The 11,464-nt window shown below is 46.9% G+C and overlaps 1 protein-coding gene across 3 annotated transcripts in view; it reads right to left on the reverse strand.

Moving 5' to 3' along the window:
- Nucleotides 1–7,409, reverse strand: part of TMEM184A (transmembrane protein 184A) — a 162,775-nt gene extending 155,366 nt beyond the window's left edge. Inside the window, exon 1 of one of the 3 annotated variants that reach the window (XM_086940608.1) lies at nt 7,288–7,409. The gene's annotated coding sequence lies outside the window, so the exon portion shown is untranslated. Of the gene's footprint in view, nt 1–6,879 lie in introns of all 3 variants that reach the window. The other 2 variants (XM_086940606.1, XM_086940607.1) reach the window with 2 other exon arrangements.
- Between the last annotated feature and the right edge of the window lie 4,055 nt (nt 7,410–11,464).

Here is an 11,464-nt window from a genome sequence, read left to right on the forward strand (position 1 = left end):
ACAGAATGTAGAACAATGTCATACATTCACCCCAGTACAAGGATCTGGGTCTAAATCCATCGTTTTTTTGCACTCCACACCACCCTGGGTTAGACACTGGTACAGGAGGGGGGGGGGGGTCCATGCCATTCTTCCTTTGAGCAGGTCCCTGCCTGAAGGAAGCTTTGTTATCCACAGAGGCTTTTCCAAAGTGCAGTAAGATGGCTGGATCCCCCCCTGTTCTTCAAGCACTGCCAGATTGTCCTAATGACCAGTCCTACCCGGCTGTTGTAGACATTCTCTCCAAGTGCTCCATTTATTAAGGACCCCTTTTTTGGGACACGGCCAACATGGGACTCTAGGTTTCCTCAAGGTCTGATTGACTTGAATTGGCATACCCCAAAGCTCTTCAAGTGCAGTTGCTGTGTCCACGCCTTGCAACTCTCACTCTTGCAACTTCCATGCACTTGAGGAGTAAGGCTAGGAACATTTTGTGAGCCAGGGTCATGACTACTGGCCATACTAGCTGTCTATAGACGATCCTGGCTACTGCTAGCAGATCTCCTCCCATGACCAAAGGAGAACAGGTCGGAGAAGCTGGATGCAAAGCCCACGCCCTCCCGCCACTCTATATTGCGGTACCACACAATGACACTTCTGGACCACCTTGTAAGCACATCACATTGTTACTAGTGCATACAATAACCGCCCCATCACAGACAGCCAAGGTCCCTGGTGGAAACCCAGATAAAAGAATAAGACTGTAGTCAAACTTCTCTACCGATAACACTGTGTGTGACTTTCTACATTACACACACTGCAAGAAAAGTCTCAAGGTTGTTCCAAGTCACATCCACGGTGTTAAGACCTAAACTCTTTTCTGAGCTTTTCCCCAGTAAATTGTGCATAGGGCACATGTGTAGTTTAAGCATTGCATGTTATGTTGTTTTATGTTATTTGAGGCTTTTATGGAGCTATGCAGGTCTCCCTTCTGCTACTCCAGAGCGCTGAAGTCCTGAAGCACAACTTTTCATGGAATCAGTTGTGGGCAACTGTAACAAGCAGTGTATTTTGGTACATATCTGAAACATTTATAATTTGACTCAACTATCAGATTCTAGACATTATTTACACCTGTTTTTCTTTTTTAACAGAATGTCTAGTCCTTTCCTTTTGTCTAGTTGCATTGATCAACTATCCTCTTTTTAATAGTGCCTCCAATAAACCTTCAGTAGAGAATTTTTGCATTGATTTCTCTCCTGACATTGACTTGTCCTATAAAGAACATCACAAAGAAAAGCAAGACAGCACAGCACCTACTCTTTCTCCTGAAAATGTGAAACCCTTCCTTTCCAACTCCAATTTCAGAAGAACAAATCAAACTTTGGCCCTCCTGCACCTTGACACAGGCAAAGCCACCTTAAAGGCCTCTTCAACAGAGCACTTGCACTTCCAAAAGGCATTTGACATGCTCTAGCACATTTCACCAAGGGCTTGGGGAACCAGATCACTCTGCCCACAACATTGAGGCAACTAAACAGACTCTTCCTCATGCCAATATCACTCTTCAAAATTAGTGGTAACACCTACAAAGTGATGTGGAATGACACCCTCTGAATACGGAGATAAGAAACCCAGGCACATCAGGTAGACGGTGCCACACCAGGAGAAGGTGATTGCATACTGTAGAGGAAGAAATACCCTCTCCGTCTACACATCCAAGATCTGGAACAACATCCCCATAGTCATGAGAAATGCTCCGACACTCATGTGTCAAGAAGGTGAAGACGTCTCTTCTAAGACCACCGCCATCTTTTTACATATGAAGCCTCTGTTACTTGCTTCTTGGAAACGATCCTGAGTTGTATCTCAAGGACATTGCTCGCTGTTCAGTGCTCTTTGCTTCCAAGCTAGGTTTGTGATATACAAATACCACTACTACATCAGTACATAAAGGCCTACTGCATACCAGAGGAGGAAGATTTCTTTTATAGCCATTTTTCCACCTTTGTACAAGACTGCAACATCCTATTTTATGGGAAACTTGACTTAGCATAGAATCTAGACTAAGTTTACAGTTCAATAAAAGCCTAAACAAACCTCACACGCTGCTAACTTCGTACCTGTAAACTGCCCTCCCTCAACATAGTGACTGAAAACTTCCTCACCTGTGGCTCATGTCTCACATACTCTCTTTCTGCTATCTGAACCTCTCTCCACTGCAGGAGGCTTCACCCACTTCCACTCGTGTCTACGGTATCTTTCTCCCTCCAATTCATGCGTCACTGATGTCTCTCTCTGGAGTATCTGATCACTCCCTTATGAGGGTCCTCTCTCACCGCTGTGTCTCAGACCACCCTCTCTCAAAGGTGCATCCATGGATTGCCACTTCTAGGTCAATGACCCCCCCCCCCCCCCCTCCCCACTGCTGTGCACGAGGTCTCAGTTTCTCTCCTGGGTCTCCAGGCTGCTTGTCTCAGTCTTTAAGGTTTTACTCTCTCTTCTGCATCTATAAGATTCCCATCTCTCCAGTGTCCCTGTGGCCTCCGTCTCTTTACCTTCCTTGTCAATGAGGTCTTACTCTTCCACCTGTGAATGATGTCTCTGCCTCTCTAATCTGTCTCACTCTGTTTTAAAACTTTCACATTCCCACTGATTTCTTTCTACCTTTTATGTCACTAAAAGTCTTCCTATGCTCCCTCAGCCTACCAGATTTCTGTCTTTCCCTCCAGTATCTTCATTTTTCAGTGTCTTCATCATTTGAGATTACCTCTCAACCCCAGATCTCAGTTCTCTCTTCTTATGATCTTTTTATTTTTGTCCTTTCCATCCTTGCCTGAAATCTCTCTCTCCCTCCAGCAGGTCTCTAAATTTCTGCACAGTGTTCTGCTCTCTGTAACATAGGTACCCAAGATCCAGCTTTCACACCTATATCTCCAATGCTGCTTTCTCCCCTCAGTGCAAGTGAGATATTTCTCCACCACGGGTTATGAGGATTACCCCTCTCGCTGTCTGATCTCTCTCAATCTGTAGCTAATTTTTCACTCTTAAATTCTCAACATCTAGAAGATTTGCCTTCCTCACCTCTGTGCCTCCACTGCCTACCTTTGCCATTTCTTACATTGTTTCTGCTTATAAGTGTGTGTATGCACTTCACATGTTATTGAAGTTCTGTACCGCGAGAGCTACCTCTGTGGGATGTTTGATTTCTCTTGCTACCGCAGAGCTGATTGTGATGTCAGGGGAATGTTGCCAGAGCCTACTGCCTTTCCTTTCACTTTTTTCTAGAAACACATAATTTATACAAATGTACAAAGTGTCAGTCTGAATGTGACATGTGTTTATTGAGCACACAGTACCAATTTAGTTCTTGAATGTGTTGCTAGATGGGAGAGGAGAGAGATAGCCATGCAAATGGCTGCATTGTACAATGTTTCACCAGGAAACCAGGGCTCTAATTTCAGCTTCCCTATGAAACCAAATTGAATGATCCGTGGCACAAGTTAAACTTCTACACTGTGCCTCATCTGAGAGCACTTTGAAGTAATTCAGTGTATTTACACATCTTTTGATGGGTTGGCCCACTAACTATTTACGCTCGACCCCTGCCACCGCTCCACCAATGAATCTGTCCAACTCTATCAATGTACGGTCTTATATCTGTATTTCTTCAACCTTATTCATTGAACCCTTTCCCAAACTTCTGATTTCCTGTCTGGCAACTCTCCCTTTCTCTTCCGGCTCGTTGTGATTGGTCTCACACTGGCCTCCATGGACACTCATTCGTCTTTGTGCTTTATAATCAACTTTTCTGTGTGTATTTGTGGTCTTCCTCAAATATGTATACTTACGATTATGCATTTCTTTCCTTCCTCTGTGTGCCTCTGAACCTTCTCACAGACCTTCTATGGATTGTGAAATGATTGCTGTAATAAGTGAAACCGTGGCTTTCTCTCCCACTCCGTTCTTCTAACCACACCTCCCAATGAGCATGTGTTGTTTGCAAAGGGCAGATGGTGTGCACATGCTTTCCATAGCCACAAAAGTCAGACTTGGAAGCAGGTGGGGTTACTAAAAGGATTAATGGCCCCACCCTTCTCGTCCCAGCTCCTGATTTCACCTTTGTTAATGAAGTCTGCTGGGAGAGAATCATTCAAACATGTACCCAAGAGAATCATTCAAACATGTACCCAAGAGAATCATTCAAACATGTACCCAAGAGAATCATTCAAACATGTACCCAAGAGAATCATTCAAACATGTACCCAAGAGAATCATTCAAACATGTACCCAAGAGAATCATTCAAACATGTACCCAAGAGAATCATTCAAACATGTACCTAAGAGAATCATTCAAACATGTACCTAAGAGAATCATTCAAACATGTACCTAAGAGAATCATTCAAACATGTACCTAAGAGAATCATTCAAACATGTACCTAAGAGAATCATTCAAACATATACCTAAGAATCATTCAAACATATACCTAAGAGAATCATTCAAACATGTACCCAAGAGAATCATTCAAACATGTACCTAAGAGAATCATTCAAACATATACCTAAGAATCATTCAAACATGTACCTAAGAGAATCATTCAAACATGTACCTAAGAGAATCATTCAAACATGTACCTAAGAGAATCATTCAAACATATACCTAAGATTCATTCAAACATGTACCTAAGAGAATCATTCAAACATGTACCTAAGAGAATCATTCAAACATGTACCTACAAATCATTCAAACATGTACCTAAGAGAATCATTCAAACATATACCTAAGAATCATTCAAACATGTACCTAAGAATCATTCAAACATGTACCTAAGAGAATCATTCAAACATGTACCTAAGAGAATCATTCAGACATGTACCTAAGAGAATCATTCAGACATGTACCTAAGAGAATCATTCAGACATGTACCTAAGAGAATCATTCAAACATGTACCCAAGAGAATCATTCAAACATTTACCCAAGAATCATTCAAACATGTACCTAAGAGAATCATTCAGACATGTACCTAAGAGAATCATTCAAACATGTACCTAAGAGAATCATTCAAACATGTACCTAACGCTTAGATTAGCTGCACGTATTTTCCAAAGCCCCAGGGGAAAAAGAGGTTTTACCATATGGGTGTTCCCTTTCCCTGAACATCAAAGCCATTTGTTGCAATCTGATACCCATCTGTGGATGCCCTGAAAGGCAGTTGAATACAGAGGCCTTGCTGTACCACTGACCCAAACTTATATTTACAGGTGAAGGGGGTGGGGGTACCTCTCTGGATGCCCAAAACGTTCATCTTTCTCACCACTCTATGATGAAAAGTTCATACAGAAGTAATATTTTTATGAAAACATCAAAAGATTCTGAGAGCTGCTTTGTTACTGCAATTAAAGGCGAGATGAAGGCTTTAACAATCTTTCTGCGGTCACGAAGAAGTTCAAAGAAGGGTGTACACACCCACAACTCTCAAAAGACCCTCATTTCCATTGTGCGACTCATCCCATTTTTAACTTAATTTGTAATGGAAGGTGCCAATGTTCGGCTATGTTGCTCTTGATAATTGTAGTAAACTATTTCAGTGGAAAATGTAATCTGGTCGTGCGTATCCATGACAGAAAACACTGCAATTACAACTTGACAGAATAAAGAGTTGAACAATGGGCCAAGCCTAAACTGCTGAGCTCAGTGTGTAACCTGCAGGTCACGAGTTTGAAACTGTCAGGGCACACATACTTTAATCACTCCGCTGTCAAATTGATTTTGGGATCACATTTTTTCTGCAGTTTTATATAGTGCGAACTCGACCGTAGGTATATTGGAGCGCTTTACATGAGCATCAGTTACGTCACACACGGCAGGCACGGGAAGTTTAAGTGATGTGCCCAGAACAACAGGATGTTGAGCTGTCGCAGAGATTCAATCCGGGTTCCCCTGTTCCTAAATCGGCAACTCTGGTCGGTACACCACATACTTGCATCGGTGTTCTTTTCAGCCATCCACAACTAAAAATCTGGACTTACAAGCACTCTATTAAGACACTTACTATTTTCATTTTTCTGGGAAGTTCTAGCATTTGGTGTAACCAGGCAGAATCTTGTCCTGTGCGCTGTTTTTGAGACAGAACCGGGTCTCGCAAGCCCCGGCGAATTCCTTTCCAGGCCCGGTTGTGGCTGGTAGCAGGGAGAAAAACAGAGAACAGGCGGAATCTCGCAGCTTTCACCCCGACTAAGCGGCACAACAGTGTCACTTCACAATCTCCCAAAGAATAAAGTGATACTTTAAAGTAGTTTGACTTTCTCAGGTGAAGGGTCTGTGTAAGGTAAGGCGCACAAGGGTGCTCTGTAGAAATGGCATGTTTGTTTTTCTTTGTGTGTAATTAAACTGATAACTATTTACTCCTCGTGCAGTACAAACCGACTGTTTTAGCACTTAACAGTTTTCATTAATACCTAACTATACACTTGTTTTCCATTTTAAACTACTGAAAGGTGGACCTAAACCCAGCAGGCATTCAAAATGTACGCCATACGGATTACCTCACTCCTGCAAGTGCATACATCAATTAACTACTCTACCAGGATTATAATTTGAGACTTGAAAATTGCACAGGATTTCTACACCATAACATTAACCCGCTGAAGTGTCCCATATCAAACAGGCGTTTGTTCGCAGTTTCCGCAGGTAGCTGGGTCGCCAACTTGGCTTTTAAACCTTTTTTTCCGCTGATTTTCCATGACATGGCTCAGGCCAAAGTTTGTGCAGGGTGATGCGCATTCGAAAGTGGAATCCTGTCAAAGGTGTATGGCGCGCGGACAGGAGCAAGGCGGAAGCAAACAGGCCAAGGAGGTGTGACCCGAAAAGAAGTGCGTTGGGTAGACAGCGACTTACCTCTGCTCAGACCTGGCGCTGCGGCTCCCCGGCACGAGCCAGAGCCGCGGGGGGATCCATACGCCGGCGGCACACGTGCGCAGGACGAGTCCAGACAGCTTCACCCAGACAGGGAGGCAGCGCGCGGCTACTGCGCTGCGTGCGCCGGCGCGCGCCGGCGCGCAGGTGCTGTAAACAGACCTTGATCCTCTGCTTAGCAGGCAAATCCGTGCGTTTCCGCCCGCGGCGCGGCCCAGGGTGACGTGTTCCGACCCCAGTCCTGGCTGGCTCCCCTGCAGAGCCCGGGCTGGGGCTGAGGGCTGGAGTTCAGAGCCTCTCGGTCAGCTGCGGCTCTTCTGCCCGGCTCCACCCCCGCACCTGACACCCTGGATACTGTCCTCGAAACCTTCCGGCGGGTGCCTGCCTCACCTGTACTACGGGCTGCGCCGGTACCTGCCCTACCACCCAGGCGATGGCTCCTCCCCCTGGCCGTCCACTCCTGCGCTCTCCGCCCTGGTGGAGGATTCACCTCCCACTGCCGCCTGCGCTCTTCACACGTGGAATACTCCCGTCCCAGCACGGAGCGCTCCCTCCCCTGCACCTTTCCCACCCCTCCCTCTCTTCTCCTCACGCCTCCCTCCCCTGCACCTTTCCCACCCCTCCCTCTGTAGAGGATTAATCTCCTCCTGTCTCCTGAGTCCTTCTCACCATGGAATATTCCCGTCCCAACTCCGTGCGCTCCCTCCCTGCACCTATCCCTCTTCTTCATGTCCTTCACTCCTCCCTCTCCTGCACCTTTCCCACTCCTCCCTCTCCTGCACCTTTCCCACTCCTCCCTCTCCTGCACCTTTCCCACTCCTCCCACCCCTGCACCTTTCCCACCCCTCCCTCTCCTTCATGTCCCTCTCTCCTCGTGTACCTTCCTCACTTCTCCTGTACCTTCCTTCTCCTGTACCTAGTCACTTCTCCCTCGCCTCCTGCACCTTCTTCACTCCTGCACTCCCCTCCCCTGTGGAGGATTCATCTCCCACTCCCGCTGTCTCCTGTGTCCTTCTCACGTGGAATATTCCCGTTCCACCTCAGAGCGCTCCCTCCCTTGCACCTTTCCCACTACTCCCTCTCCTGCACCCTCCTCACTCCTACGCTCTCCTCCCTCAGGACTTGTGGAGGGTTCGCTTCCCACTGTCTACGGCGTCCTTCTCACTCCCATGTCAGGTCTCTCCTCCCTCTCCTGCACCTTTCCTGACTCCGTCCACTCTTCCCCGTGGGGGTTTAATCTCTCACACTTGCTGTCTCGTCCACCCTTCTCACCCTAAAATATTCCCCTCCCACTGAAGGACTCGTCTCCCTCCCTTGCACCTTGTCACTCCGCCCTGAGCTGCACCTTCCCCTCTCTCCGACACCACCTTCACCGCACGGCCAGAGCAGGAAATCGCCAACAATTTACAAAGTTGTGTTTTTACTGTGAGCGTGATGTACTTCCCTGAATTAAGGAGCAAGTCACACCTCAGCTGGGAGCAAAGCACACTACAATAAACAAATATAAACGTTCACGCAGTCACAAACATCTGACATGTCTATTTATCTATTGTCATACACCTGTCATTACACCGATTCCAGGCTGTAAAACAGGTCCTGTTTTGTTTACTAACCAAAACTGAAACCACTCAACATGACATTTGAATATTTACTAGGGACTTCTGCCTCATTTCAATGAGAGGTGTCAATTTAAATCACCAACTGGAGAAAATTCCCAGTGGAGACGCTCCTCGGGGGTGTCACAAACTCAGACCTCTCTTTCTGCACACTATACAAATAAGATAACTAGACCTACAACTCCATGTCAGGAAGAACCAACTCCAGCAGCTCTGAACTTCCTGTTTACAAACTATTGTTGGCAGCTGCAGTAGTCCAATTGAACAAAACCAATACTACAAGTACCAGAATGCACAACTGTGGTGAATAAAAAGCCAGGGCTGGACACATCAACTATGATTATTTATAGTGCACATTTATATATGTTTCAAGGCAATAGCGTTTGACAGGACCCATCGGAGCTGGAAAAGAAAATATTTGAGATTCCAAATCAGGAAGATTGTTCCAGGGTCGACGCCTCCAATCTGTCAGCCAACAGACCCCAGTGGAAGTGAGTCGAAAGGAAGGGGGGAATGGGGGGGGGGGGGGGTGAGGGGGGGGGAGCGGGGCTGAGAAAAGTATGACTTGCTAACCAAAGCAATTATCTAGGGCGAGAAGCAAACATATTTTAAAGGAGCCTCAGGGCACAACCATAGAGACATCTGGAAAAGAAATAGAAGCTGCTCAGCCAAATGTTAGTATTTATAAGGGCCTTATATCCCTTCCAGCTCCTGAGGCACGATTCAATTTGCTAAGCCACGGACCAAGATGAACTCCTTCCTACTTGAGGTATCCTGCTTTTGGCCATTCCTTTAAACCCTATTTCAGCACTCAATGTGATGGTTCACCAGTGGTGGTGAGAAATAAAATCTATCGTATTTTTTAGGTTTCGCCTGGCGTTCGCTGCGCAGGCGAAATCTTTCGAGAAGCAGTCTGGGGCTTTGTCCCGCCTCTCTGTTCCATTGGCTAGCTCCATAAATGGAGGCTAGCCATTGGAACAGAGATGCGTCAGTCATTGTGGGAGCAGATTCGTGGGCGTTCCGGCGATTCTTTTGCTCTCCGCCCCTTTGTGAATGTCATTGCGGCTGTGGGCGGTGTTTTTTTTTTTTTTAGGTTTTTTTGGGTCATTCTTCCAGGCCGACCGCCGCCGGAAGAAGTCCTGGTGAGTGCTCCCCTCCCCTCCCGCTCTCCGTGTGCCCGTTCGCGCCCCCCCTTCCGCTGTCCGTGTGCCCGTTCCCGCCCCCCTCCCGCGATCGTTCCCGCCCCCCCCCCCCCCCCTTCCGCTGTACGTGTCTCCGGTGGGAGTGGAGTCTGATTGCTGCTGAACTCTGGTTCTTCCTCGACCTGGGAGAGATGGATGCAGAATGACTCTTAGTAGTTTTGCTTAATCCAGGGCGTTAACACTGGCGCTGTATGTGATTCTGCTTGCATGTTGCAGGGTCCTGTGCTGCTTTGTTTCCAATAGAGTATTGTGCTTTGGTTATCACTCTGTACAGTTCTGCCCGTGTGCCCGTTCCCGCCCCCCCTCCCGCTGTCCGTGTGCCTGTTCCCGCCCCCCTCCCGCTGTCCGTGTCTCCGGTGGGAGTGGAGTCTGATTGCTGCTGAACTCTGGTTCTTCCTCGACCTGGGAGAGATGGATGCAGCATGACTCTTAGTAGTTTTGCTTAATCCAGGGCGTTAACACTGGCGCTGTATGTGATTCTGCTTGTATGTTGCAGGGTCCTGTGCTGCTTTGTTTCCAATAGAGTATTGTGCTTTGGTTATCACTATGTACAGTTCTGCTTAAGCTGGTTTGTGAGGACAGTATGCAAAGGAGAGTCTTATTGAGCGGTCCTCCACTCTGGATGTTTCTGCATGAACCAGGATGCGATGGTTGATGGTGTACGCGGTTCTGTTTGGATCGGGGTATCTCTACATGAACCAGATGCAAAGGCTGCAGCTCTGGTTACTTACTCTTGATCTGACGTGAGGTGGTTGTAGATTTGGGTAATTCTTTGTGAATCGACATGCGAGGGCTGCATTTGCAGGTAGTTCTGCTAGGACTGAGGTGTGATGAGCACAGGTGTAGCTGCGTCAGCTTGAATACGATTTCAACTGGAGATGTAGGCGGTTCTCCTAAAATGGAGTGGGCTGGTACGACTTTTTAGTTCTGCATGAACCTGTATGTGAGGACTGTAGGTGTATGCTGTTTGGATTGGGGTACGGTCAAAACCACTCCCGGAAGCCCAGCGTGAACCACAGCCACGACCTTGGCCTAGTTGCTTGGCCTCAGACTGCTGCAGCCCGCCCTGGCCCGAGCACAGAGCATCACTTGTTCTGACGCCCCTTCTCAGAAGTGGAAGGCACCCAGGCAGCGAAGGCTGCTTCTCATTAACTGACAGATCTGCTACATCCCCTGCAAGAGGAAGTGTACACGGGAAGTGCTCCAGCTCCATGGCTGCTGTGACGCATTTTCTTTAGCCATGGCCACTTCCTGCTTAGTTTATTAACCCCTGCGTCGTGTTCTGTCGTAGAAAGGCCAGCTTCTCGAAGTTGTAATTAACGTTAATCCTGCCTTCGCTTGGCTTGACCCCAGCTGAACATAATTACAGAGCTCAGGCCCACGTCCCCCTCCCAAGTTTTAATAGCGCCATGCTAACTTTATGACATGGCCATGTTGTATGCCGAGATAATGTAGGACACAGGACCTTGGGCAAAGATCATGTGTAAAGAAACACTCGTAGGCATCTTGGACACAGTAAAGTGCCACCAATTGAAACCATAATATCCAGTATTAAAACGAGAAATACTTTAAAAAAAAATTATCTTCACTGTTGAATTTCCTAAAAAATGGAAGCTACAGACGCAGAACGTGCCAATGGGGGCGAGGGAAGCTAAACACGCAGTAGTAATGTTAGAAAAGGGAGGACGAATCGGGAGTATTGCAAGGAAAAATAACCGAGTTGCACGGCAAAAAACAAGACTGCAATCT

This window comes from Lissotriton vulgaris, chromosome 10, assembly GCF_964263255.1.
Source record: "Lissotriton vulgaris chromosome 10, aLisVul1.2, whole genome shotgun sequence".
In the NCBI taxonomy this organism is placed as follows: domain Eukaryota; kingdom Metazoa; phylum Chordata; class Amphibia; order Caudata; family Salamandridae; genus Lissotriton; species Lissotriton vulgaris.